Source organism: Plecotus auritus, assembly GCF_963455305.1.
Source record: "Plecotus auritus genome assembly, chromosome: 8".
NCBI classification, from domain to species: Eukaryota; Metazoa; Chordata; class Mammalia; order Chiroptera; family Vespertilionidae; genus Plecotus; species Plecotus auritus.
In genome coordinates, this window is record NC_137782.1 from 106,218,994 (window position 1) to 106,231,081 (window position 12,088).

Genomic DNA, 12,088 nt, shown 5'->3' on the forward strand with positions numbered 1-12,088 from the left:
GAAAATTGGGGAAGGAAAGAGACTTTGCTTGGGGTGATGGGCACACGATATAGTGTGCAGGTGATGTTGAATTGTACAGTTGAAACTAGTATGGTTTTGCGAACCAATGTCACCCCATAAATTCAATAAAAAACTAAATAAAAATAAAATGAAATCACACTCATGGCTTGAAAAAATTACCTATGGCATTAAAGAATGTAGAATTCTCAGAACTTTTCTAAATCTTAATTTCTCAATGGTTTTGTTTTATTGAAAAAACATGTACAAGGTTCATGCAGGGTGTGAGATAACCAAGCAGGCGCTGAGGGTACAGGGACACTGAGGAACGCCCCTGCCCTCTGCAGAGCTCCTGGGCTCCAGCTGGAAGGCCACAGGGACTTCCAAGCTCAGCAGCCTAGGTGCAACAGTCCTTTCCTGGCTCCCATTTCTGCTTCCTTTTGCCAAGCTTTGGGTTTAAGTTACCTCCAATATACCTTATTTTATCTCTAGAACTATCCTGTGATATCTAACTTACGCTCTTTCCAACATAATGCTTAAATTAAAAAGAAACAAAGCCCGCCCTTTCTTCCACACTATTGGCCTTCCACAAACTTACTGTAACCTTGACCTCCTAGACAGGCCAGGTTGAGAGCCTTCCTAGGTGGCAGCATGTTCCTCAGAAGGGCATACAACTTTCAGTTCCTCTCACAGCAACATGATGCATGTTAGCAAAAGGTCCATGACATTACCCCATCAGGTCCAAGACCAGTAGGGATGCTAAAGAAAAATTCGAAGTGGCAGAGCCACCCCCAGGCTGATGAACAGGAAATTTCCAAGGCTCATTAATACCCACTTTAATTTAGTGTCACTTTATTGACACAGATTAAACTCAGGTCCTAATTCTTTCCCTTTTAAACTATTATAAAGCTCCTAACTGAACTCTGTTCTTTCATTAATGCCTTCATTTGCCATTTATATTTTTAAAAACAGTATTGCCATCACTTATTTACTCATGCCTTTTTTCTGTTAATCTACTTTCTAGGCATGAGTATCTAACATTTTGATGAGGATAAATTAAATTCAAGAATATTTTGACTCTTCCTAAACAAGAAAGGACTGACTGATATGTGTTTGTTACCATACAATGCATACAACAGAAATTGTCTCCTTATCAGCAATTCTTGCTTTGACTTAACTAAGAGTGCTTGACATGAAAAAGATACAATAAGAGAGGTTGACAGGAATGAAATGATGGATGACTGGGTGTACCACTGAAACTGTAAACTGTGCAGATCCACTGCAAGTTTTGAGCAGAAGGACCACATGATCAGACAGGAATTTTAGGGGGCTGTGTGCAGCAGCATGGAGGATGGACAGGGAAAGCAAGCTGGCGGTAGATTCAACCTAGGCAAGAGGTGGGACTTCGTGGTACTGGAGATGGAGAAAAGAAGGCACAATAATATATTTAGGAATTAGAATCAATAGACTTAGGGTGTGAAGAAGTCAAGATGACTACTGATTCACTGGGAGCGATCCAATGGAAAGTGAGGAAACATTAGAATACCATGGCTGGGAGAGAGAAAATGTGTTCATTCGGGGACATGTTGAGATTCAGAGGTGAGATCCAGTTGAGAGTTCAGTCTCCCAATGCTTTACATACATCAACATCTATGAGGCTCTAAAAAATGCAGATGCCCAAGTTTCTCCTCCACACCCACGCCAAAACTTATAAACCAAGTTGTCTGGCATTGGACCCTGAAACTCCTCACAGGATTCCAATCACATGGATATAAATTGCTGAGGTAATTTAATATACCTGTGTGAACCTTAACATTTCCTTTTTAAGTTTAGATTTAAAAATCATTACTGCTCAGGGGTAGTTGAAGTCCTGGATGTGAGTGAGACTATCTGGAAAGAATGACACGAGTGAGAGAAAAGAGACAATGAACAGAGCACATGCATCATTCTAGCATTGAAAGTGGAGTCGAGTGAAAGGAGAACCCCTAGGAGACCAAGAAGGAGTCACTTACAAGTTGCACGGAGTTGAAGATGTCATGAGAGCACAAGTAGAACTGATGATGAGGACTCTTGAAGAGAGAGTTCAGAGGAAAGAACCAGTAGCCTTGCTGTTTGAGAAAGTTCATGCTATGACACCTGTAGTACCTCACAGGGAATTCCTCTTAAACGCAAGTAGGCAGAAGGAAGAAAAGGACGGATGAGGATAGAGGTAGGTAAGTTGGTAATGCAGGGCATAATTGAGGGGAATTGATGCATTTTGTGGCAAATTGCTTTGTGAAGCACGCAGAAAAGGAACTTTCTGAGTGTGAATTGGTTTAGGGTAGTCCAGAGCAAAATGGGAAAAGTATGAATCAGAGACACCAAAAGAGACTGATTGTGTAATTTGCTGCTGAAGTTCTCCACATATCAGGTGTAGGTGCAAGTTGTTGTCACCTTGAGCATGCAGGGGGGTTAAAGAGGTTAGAAAGTTGAGAGGCTGCCATGAGGGAGGCCGAAATGGTATTCCGGCTCCATTGGAAAGGAAACAGAAGTATCAACAGTGATGGGTGGAAATAAAAGGAAGGGGTCAAAGAGCAAATGTAATGCCAGGGAGGGTAGGCGAGTTGGAATGGGAGGAGTTCCAAAAGTACTCCAAGGTGTTAAGGTCTCAGAGCCAGTTCCCAGTGGCCATGGGAGTGAGATGTTGGGTATGGGATGGTCAAAGCAGTTTGAACTTGGGTTGTTGGGAGGGACATTTAGTACCTGACTCTTAAAGTCCCGGGGTCCTGGGATGGGCAGGGATGGAAAGGAAGGCTGTGAGCTGGGACTAAAATCCTCAGTGATCAAGAGATGGAGAGAGCTGAGCTGATGGCAGCAGATTTGAAAGACAGGGCTCCTGTGTGTGTCTAAGAGTAAAAGTCTAGCAGCCGCAGGGAGTGAGAAAGTGCCATTGCCATTTTCCCTTCCCGCCACACTTGCTCCTCTGTGCTGTAGCTCCAGGGATTTAAACACACCGATCTGTGATCCCCCTCTCTTTTTAAAACGTGCCCTGGATCCCATCGCCCTGAGTCAGGTCATCGTGACGAGGCCCAGCTTCACATCCCTCTCCTACTGGGAGAACCATGGCACCTGCTGGTTGCCCCCAGAGCCGCTGCTCTCCAGCCCCGAGCCATGTATGTGCCGCCCTCCTCTGTCATCTGTCTCCCCGGTTGCTCGGGCAGATGATCTCAGCCCACACAGGACACCCTGGAAGTCTGTCCTGACTCCCCACACCCCAACTGTCTTATAGAACTGAACCCACCGAGTAGATTTAACAATATAGAGCGGCGATTTTCGGCTGCTGTGCCAAATTTTAAAACTATTTAGTCAGGAGAACTGAGCTCTTTTCCCTTAGATTGTCAAATTTAAAAATGACAACAACCAACATAACAATAACCTTCCAGTGCAAATAAATCAAAATTATACCTATTTTTTGTCAGATTGGCAAAAAAAATATAATTTTTGGTGTGCCACACAATGAGAAATTAGTCTATGTGTGCCGTGGGATGAAAAAGGTTGATAGAGAGGTCTCTTCCCTGCTAGACAATCACGTTGAGAACAACTAAGTTTTTCATCTGTTCTCTGTATCTTCAGCCCCTGGCATTGTGCCTGAGACATAGCAAGCATTCGGTAAACACTGACCAAATGACATCTGCTTACTAAGCTGCTGAGTTAGTTCCTATCAGGGGACAGCTTTGGTTTATAGATGAGACATAATCTCAGAGTCATCACAAACCCACACACAGTTTCCAAGAATGATCGTAACGATCTATTCTCAAATTGGCATACATTACTTACAGTTTGATAGGGCCTCATCCTAACACTTACATGGAGGAGATAAAATTACAACTTTCCAGGAACAAAAAGAAACTCCCCTTATCCTGCTACCTTTCAGTGGACCTGCCACGCTGCAGCCTCCCAGAAAAGAACTTGGATTTTCTCAGTGTCTATATTGAGCCAGCAAGCCTCAGAAGGGGGGCTGTCTACCTCTGAGAGGTGCCTACTTATGTCCTTGCTGGTTGTGAATCTTGGGCTCCACTATGGACAGAACAGGTGGGAGACCTGAACATAGACATCTGGAAGGAGGGAGATGAGGCCTTCCCCACCACCGCCCTCCTGTCTGCATTTGCTCTTTATCGGGAAAAGCCCGCATGCCCAATGCATTCTGCTTATTGCCTGTCCTATATCTGCCTGGTTCTTCTTAGCTCCTTGTTAGACTGCACTCATTGAGGTCCTGACGACCGCAACTCCTTCCGGCTGATCACTCCTGGTGTTGGCAGACACCTCCTTGGCTGTGGTAGAGAGGGTGCCATGACCAAAAAACACTGCTTTCGGAAACCTCTAATGTCACTGCAGGTTGATACATTTCACCTCAAGATTCTATACTATTTTAGTAAAGTAGAATTTTTTATAGAAATAGTCCTGGACGGCAATTCCTCAATTGCCAATTTTGTATAAAAGAAGAGACATTTTTTGGAAGTGCTCCCCATGTTGTCAACTGTTTTTAAAGAAAAGTATTAGCAAGATCAGTGCTAATCCTTGTTTCACAGCCCTAAATGCAATGCTGTCATTATTTGTTTTTAAATATACTTATTTGCATTCTTTCACTGGAGAACCTGGACCAGTTTATTGTATTAAGGAGCAAAAAGTTGTGCTGGTCCTTGTGGCTCAGTCAGTTGGAGTGTTGTTCCATACACGGAAAGGTGGCGGGTCTCAGACCCGGTCAGAGCACATACTTGGGTTGAGGGTTCAATTACAAGTCTCTCTCTCTCTCTCTTTCTCCCCCCCCTTCCTCTCTCTAAAATCAATTAAAAAACAAACAAACATGTATTCTTAGGTGAGTATTAAAAAAAAGAAGAAGAAGCCAAAAAGTTCTTTCTCTCTTTCAACTTCTAATCTTAAAGTCAGATCCAAACTCCTGAAGAAAGACATCTGAGGTAAGTGACACCAAATATATTTTTAAGGTGCATTCAATCCCTTTGTCTCTCTCTCACTTTGAAACTTTAACACTTAGCATAGCTTTGACGATGATTGTTTGACTGAGGTTGTTAACTGAGACTAGACCAGTGAGAGTGGGCTCATCAGAGCCCCCAGACATCTTTGTGTAAAACCTCCCTCCCCAAGGAATTTGGTCCCTGCCCTTGAGCATTCCAAAGCCTGCAACTTTCCACGGCTGCATGCGGCTCATTGGCAGTTAACAGCTGTCAAGCGGACGGCCAAGCACACCCAGCTGGTCAATTGAGGCCACATCTAGACAAAATGAATGGACACAGCACATCAGTCCCATTTGGCCATCCTCACATTTGGTGCAGATCAGCCCGGGGCTCAGTGCAACTGCAGAGAAAAGCGTGGGAACATGGCGCTGGTCAGACAGGAGCCGACCGCCACGCTGTGGTCTTGACGCCAAGGTGGACTCCACGGCTGTGCCGACAAAGGGAAGGCCTGCGCCAGGGAGCTCTTGCCCTTCTTCACTCACCTCAGTGGCTCATTTTGATCTCAAGTCCCCACCACCCAACAGTCCATCTCAGGAAGCTGTCTCTGAAACCCCCTGCTGAGCACCCTGCCTGGCAGAATGCACTCAATGCCTCAAGGCCCAGGGCCTCTGTACTTACTACAGATTGGCTATGGGAGAGAGGGAACATTTTAAGACTGAAGAAGTAGCGACTTTTCCCAGCTTCCATCACATGACATATATTGGTGGGAAACCTGCAAAGTATAATCTAGTCACAGATATAAAAACCCGAGCAGTCAGCCCACAGCCTAAACTTCACAACGGTAAAAATAAATAAATACAAAAATCTCTTTTGAAGAACTTTAAAAATCACAAAGTCCTCCCTCAGACATAAACCATGTATCTGTAAACTGATTATCAATTCTATGAGAGGGGAGCCTGTGTTATGGATAAAGAACACTGTTCCTGAAATAGTTTCAGCGCGCTTCAGAAGAGAAAACAAGGAAGACAGAAGACGCCAGGAAATCTGCTGGAGGAAATGGAAGTTGTACGGCTTCCAGCAACTCCAGGGCGAGGCAGGAGCTCCGCTTCCCACCAGACATGTGGCCCCGTGCAGAAATGTGCCAAAACAACACAGTGTGGGCTCACTGTCTCCCAATTAATACTCTAATGAGCTGCCTCAGATAGCCAAATCCTCAGTCAGCCCTATCAAAACGATGTCTGTGCAGAAAAAGACTCCTGTTAATTCTGCCTAATGCCTGACAGTGGTTAAGCACCATTAATACTCCATAATTTCATTGTATGTTATTGTAATCATATCAGCATATATCTCAGTGGCCGAGAGAGGCTCAATCGGCTTTGGTGAATTACAGGTCACGTGACTCTGCTGCAGTGAGAGACTATCTTCCATCACAGCCAGACCTCCCTTGCCCTCCCCGCAGTCAGGAGCCTAAGCAGGTATTAATAAAGGTCTCCTTTTTTAAATTGCACAGCTCTAAATGGTCTTTAAGGGACCCAGCAGTAATCTCAAGATCCCTATATTTTAGCAGGAAAGCAGGACAGAGGAATTAATAAGAGCCTTTTCTGTGTAAACTGCTCCCTGCTCTAAGGCTATAGCGTGATGTCAAGGCGCTAAGAGAATTTTAAATGCACAGGATGGATTGTTTGTGTTGCAAAAGCGAAACAGGGGGCAAAGGCTAAGAGACTTGAGGAAATTGAAAGACTGCCAGGGATGCTGGGATGCAAATAGCAACAAAACAGGGATAAATGCTCCTGCTCACATATGCAGGAGTCCTGCAGAAGGGGGAGAAAAAAAGGTTATTAATTTTCACCAGGCTGTATCTTACAGCTGGTGGCTCAGCATCAGTTTTTGGTGTAATGAAAATGGTCTGAGCAGAAGATAAATGGTTCATAAAGTGGACCATTTAGATGCAATCGAGGCTCAATCTGCCCAGTGACTAATCACATCCCCCCAGTAAAGCTGAATTCCACTAACAGACCTTTTTTCCCCGCTGTACCAGTGAATTGTAGCCGGGTCTAAGTTCAAGGCAGGCAGAGAATTATCTTGATTTATTAGCGTGCTCCCTGGCCATGCCACTCGCGTGGCTGGGCTTTGTGGGGCTTCCGCCCTGTTGCTGTCGGAGAGTAATCTTTACTGTTCCCCTGTGACTAGTCCACAGCATCATTTTCAGCTGCTAGAAAAATGGGCTGCTTTTGCACCTGTAATTTTTCTTCTTTTGCTGCTGAAGGTATATAATATATCTCTAAAGTGCGTAATAAGTTTCTGAAAAACGTGTTTTTAAAAGGAATTGATTCCAGTGGTTTATAAGCCGAGCAAGGCCACCAGAGGAAGTGCACCGATTGCGAAGGTGTGCTCGGCCGCAGGGCAGATCCTTTCCCCACCCTTCCCTTCCTCTGCCCTGTCTTGCAGCCAGCCCAGGGCATCGTTCCACACATTTTTCTATATGGTAGTTGCTTCTCATCATGAACCCTGATCCAATAAGAATGCTGTTTATATCGAGACTTCACAAGTCCTGATTACACATAAAATGGAGTAGAATCCCTCGTAATGACATTTAATTGTGAGAAAGAAAAGATGTGGCCGGAAGAGTCTTCAGCGCATTTGCTCAGGGTTCCTTTGCATAAAGTCGTTTATAGATGGTTTCATTATGACATTATTCTGAGCAACATTTAGAGTAGCTCACTGGCTCCCCACATTCTAGACCTATGGAAAATAAACTCTGGGTGATTGTCATTATTCTGTCTGGGACAGGGGTGGGCAAACTTTTTGACTGGAGGGCCACAATGGGTTCTTAAACTGGACCGGAGGGCCAGAACAAAAGCATGGATGGAGTGTTTGTGTGAACTAATATAAATTCAAAGTAAAGGAGCGGAGGGGAGAGCAAGAGGACCCTCCGCTCTTTTGGCTCCCCGGGCCGGATAGAACAGCCGAACGGGCCGGATCCGGCCCGCGGGCCGTAGTTTGCCCACGGCTGGTCTGGGAGTTACTCACTAAAAGCCCTTCGTTCCCATGAGGGTTGACTACCTACTCGGCTACAGTGAATTCTGACGCTTCAACCATAACCTCGTGAGCGTCTTCTGAAAGGGAATCCATGGTGCTGAGTACACTAGGAGAAGCCCAGTGCCTCCTCTTTGCGGCTCCAAAGATTCTGACTAAACGTTATTAATAACCCAATAGATGGCCGCGGGGCGGGGGCCTGAGCTGGGTTCTTCTGAGCCCTCCAAGGTTATTGTTTCATTTTCTGAAGGACCTAATGGCGATGGTAGGTAGACTAGCAGGCAGTAAGCGGGGGAAATGCAGCTGAAACCCTCAGTAACATACATCTGTGAAAGGAGCTCAGGTTCTCAGCTACCTGCCTGCAGTCTCACACCTCCAATTGCATCAGTCATTGTAAATCCATTGCCTTCTGAGCAGCCTATCAGCCCTGCATCTGCCCATTTAGCAGATGCCTTCTACGCTTCCCACAGAGCTTGGGCTAAAGCCGCTGTGGACTGGATCTGCAGTAAAACCAGTGGGCCTGTGTGATGCCAGCCACACCTACCGCTTGGCAGAAGGAAGAGGTGCAGAGCATTGCAGTCTTGCAGTCGTCATTTGCATCCAAATGTGTCAGCAGAACAGGTCTGCGTGACACAGCCAGAACGACCGACGCTTCTGTGGCTCATTTACATGCATTCGCTGCATGCTTAGCATGTGTCAAATACTATGATATGTTTGCAGAACACACAGATGGGTGAGGCAAAGCCCTTCCCTCAAGAACCTGCAATCCCGAGTGACTAAAAACTAAGTGAATGAATGGATGGATATCTCTGGGCCAGATGATGCTCAAAAGTCTGAAAGAATGAGGCCAAGGGTCAGTGACCTCTGGTTCTAATCAGAGTCACCTTGGATCGGTGTGGCTTTGGGAAAGTCATTGAACTTCTCTGTACTTTAGTCTCATAAATATAAAATGAGGATAAGGGTTTTTGCCTTATTCAATCACTCAAGATAATTTTGAGAATGGACGAGATGGCATTTGCACAAGCACTTCAATGTGTCACAGAATGTTGGGAGTTATTACTATTGCCTGAAAGATCAGGGACTCTCATGGAGTTATGGACACCAAGCCCTGTCCAAGGGCACCTAATAGAGGGGGGACTGGCAAGTTGAAATACAGCCCACTCTTGGCTCACCAAGCCATGTGGTTGGGCATGGGGCTCAGTCATCCCTGGAGAAGGGGCACTTTTCCTAATTTGCACATATGTACCAAATGGGCTAGCAACGGTGTGTGCAAATGTGCAAAGCATACCAGAAAGCTCCCAGAACCATTCCAGCACTGAACATTTCTATGAGCTGTTAGTTCTTGAGTGTCCACTGGCTTCTCTTACATCCCACATAAGCCTTTGACATCAAGTTATATCTTAGAAAACTACATCTTGGTAAAAGAACATGATTTTTTTAATTAGCCATAAAAAACAAAGCCATTAATTTTTAATTCACAATGACATCAATGTGCATGGGTGAGAAAGTTTTCATAAATGAAAGCAGAGCTTACACAGTGAGAGGATCTAATTCTTTAGAAATAGTCCTTGATTGAATGGCCCTGCTGAGAGTTAAATCAGTCCCATGCAAACTCAACCCAGGACCCACATGACTGCAAGCAAGATAATCTCCTACGTGTTCTAATTCTTCTCTGAAACTCCAAACTAAATAGTCCCACCCTGTGTCTGCATCTGCCCTTGCCCACCTTATCTTTATAGCACTGATAAATACAGAAATTATATTGTTTTGTTTGCCTCTTTATTTTCTATTTCCTCACTTATGAGTCCTTGAGCAAGTCTTGAACCTCTGTTTCCTCACCTGTCAAATTGATGCCAACACCCTTCAGAGCCCTTAGGAGATAGTGATGGGTAAAGAATCTGATAAAGACTATGATGAGCCTTTGACAGTACTAGCCCAAAGGCCCCAAGAATGTCTGAATCCTGCCCAAAATGTAACAACTTTTCCACACAAAGTCCCTGAGGGGCAGATATGTTTCATTGGCTACAGTAAATAAAATTAAAGTAATCCTTCCTCTTGAGCCTGGAGCAGTGACGGCCCCAATCCAGCCTGTCAGTCTAGCCTGCCTCACAGTAGAGCAGTAGACAAGAGAGATCAGAGAGAAGGGTGTGTGTGTGTGTGTGTGTGTGTGTGTATGTGTGTAAAATAGAGTGGAGTGGGGTCACTGAAAGGGAGAGCAAGCCTGATGGCCCTCCTGCAGCCACAGGAAAGGAAGAACAGAGCACCTGAGAGAAGCCAATCCATGGCTCTGAATTTTAGTTCACAGTGACTGTACCTGCTGGGAAGCTGCATTCTGCAATAAGACCAACACACATCAGCTCAATCCTGGAGTGGTGAGGTGGGGCAGGGAGGTTGGTAGCGGAAGTGGGTAGTGAACTCTTGACCACCCGCACAGAGGTCTTGAGCACCTGATACCTACTGCGTGCTCAGAGCCAGACAGTGAAGCAGACCATGATGATCTCATAATAGGTTGTTTTCCCAGTATAATGGGATTCACTCCTTTTGAGTGACTTAATTGAGGGTGACATTCAGGATTGCCACATATGCGCATAGGTTGTGGTCCTCTGTGAAGGTCTCTACTCACTTGAGGGTTATCCAGTGTCTTAGTCTGTAGCTGAGGCTGCTATAACAGAACACCACAGACCAGGTGGTTTAAACAACAAACATTTATTTCTCACAGTTCTGGAAGCTGGGGAGCTCAAGTCCAAGGTGTCAGCAGATTCAGGTCCTGGTGAGGAGACTCTTCCTAGTTCACAGACAGCTGCCTTCTCAGTATATCCTCATGTGGTCACGCTCTCCTTCTCTCCTTATAAAGGCACTAATTCCATCATGAGGGCTCCATCTTCATGACCTAATTACCTCCCAAGGAGCCCACCCCCATCACAATGGGAGTTAGACATCAACATATGAATTGTCAGGGGGACATCAAATTTAGTACATAGCATCTAACATGGGTTTTTAAAAAAATAATTGGCTATTTTGAAAAATAAGGTTACACTATCTCAGAATTTTCTTTTTTTAAGAAAGTGCAAAACAGAGAATGGTCTAGGGCAGCGGTGACCAACCGCTAGGGGATATGGCTGACATTTGTGTGGAAAGATAAGTATATGTTGTTTCTACCATGGAAGTCTTAGAAAACTAAATAACTTACTAGTTCTATGTTGCAAATAAAATCAACACTTCTCTGTATTAGTTATCAGCTTGTCTCTAAAAACACTTGGATTAATCTAGTATGTACTTGTCTCTATGTTAAGATAATCATGACAACTCCGTAAAATATCAATAGAAAATTGAATCCAAGTACACTGAAATGCTCACTGAGCAACTTCCACAAGCCAGTAGGAACCAGATGTCATCTTCCTACCTGACAAACATCGGAGACTGGATTGGTAAGTGGATCTGAGAACAGAACTAGGAAGAGTTCGTGTTGATAGAGGTGGTCCTCCCAGCACTTCTCACCCTCATGGGTTCCACACACACGTTTCTGTGACCCCCCTTTGGTATCCCAGCATGACAATATATTTGTCCTGACAGTAAGTGTGTGTGTGTGTGTGTGTGTGTGTGTGTGTGTGTGTGTGTGTGTGAGGGGGTCGGGCAGGGAGTATGTCTTATTCTACTGGGACACAGAATGCTAATTGGCTAATTATTTATTGATTTGACAACTAAACATGATTTTTAAAGCCCAATTGGCCACAAATTATTCACTTTTTCCCCCCTGTACTTAGGAAAACTGCTCTTTAAGTGGAAAATTATATTAAAAACAATAATAAAAAAAATTAGCATCATCCCAAAATTGATATCTCAATTTTGTCTTCACAAAGTGCCATCTCCTATCACTGTCACATTTCTTAAAAATTAATCCATATGTAGTTTATTTTTTCCTAGCTTGGCAAATGACATTGCTTAGCCAAAGGCTTATGGGCTCTATTCTCTCCCTACCTAGAATCAGGATTGACAATAAAAACCAACTGAACAACCAGGTAACAACCTGGGGACTCCTGCAGTTTTCAGGTTCTACTTCCAGTTGAGCTTTCTGCCAGCGGATGGCTGACAATTCTAAAGGC